Consider the following 1,144-nt stretch of genomic DNA (forward strand, 5'->3'; position numbering starts at 1 on the left):
ATGCTGAGCTGCTCCAGAAGCCACAATCTTGAGTGAGACCAAGCAGGGGAAGGATCAGAACAGCCATGGATGCCTGACAGAACTGCAGAGTTAAGGTGTAGACATTCTTTTCTTTTGGTATCTGTTCATTGGTCCCTTGCTGTCTGCGCACCTTCATTCTGGTGACTGTAGGAGTGCCTGAGCTAGCGGATGCCCCAGCCCCACCCTTGGAGGGTTCTACTACCATGCACACAGATCTCCTCGAAATTTAAAGAGACAGTTTCCACTTAAAACCAAACGGCCACAGCGGGCCCTGAACTGTTTATAACTTGAAAAAAGACCTGAACAGGGACTGTGGAGTGGGACAGGCAGACAAAAAAGGAAATAGGCCAAAAATTAAATCCTAAATTATGTCACAATGACCAACAGTGGCATCTTGAAATTTCTCAAGAAGAAGAGTGAAAAGGGAAGCCCATTTCCTGATCACATCTACCTGGAGGCAATCACATCTACCTGGAGGCAATAAAAAATACCAAAATACATACCTATCTAAGTATTAAGCCCACAGATAACCCCTGAAGATGCCCAAAAAACAGAAGCAGATGACTATGTCTGCACATGTCCAGAAATGAGATAAAGTGACTGAGGCAAATGAGCTGGAAATAGATCTACACTCCATACTGGAAGATGGACAAGCTTTGGAAATGCCTAAGAAGGAATTCAGAAAAATGATTATAAAGTGTATCAAAACATTATAAAAAAGAGTTGAGAAAAACTAGGAAGAAGTCAGGAAAGCACTACAGGAACAATCAAATAAGATAAATACAGCATTGGAAACAATTCAAACCCTACAGAAAGAGGTCCAAATGATTAATAATAGAATATCAGAAATGGGCAATACACTGAAAAGGCAAAGGAGTGGAATTAAAGAGATAGAAGCCAGAACTAGTGAGCTATAACATAAATCTCTCAACACTACTAAGATAGAAGAACAAACACAAAAAAGGATTAAAAAAACCCAAAGAAGGCCTAAGATTCATGTTGGACAACATGAAGAGGAATAATTTAAGAATTATTGGTATTCCAGAACAGGAACGATCACACAAGTTCACAGATGAGATAGTTGAAGAGCTTCTGGAAGAAAATTTCCCTAACATCCTGAAAA

The sequence above is a fragment of the Chrysochloris asiatica genome, unplaced genomic scaffold (assembly GCF_000296735.1).
Source record: "Chrysochloris asiatica unplaced genomic scaffold, ChrAsi1.0 scaffold00203, whole genome shotgun sequence".
Lineage (NCBI taxonomy): Eukaryota > Metazoa > Chordata > Mammalia > Afrosoricida > Chrysochloridae > Chrysochloris > Chrysochloris asiatica.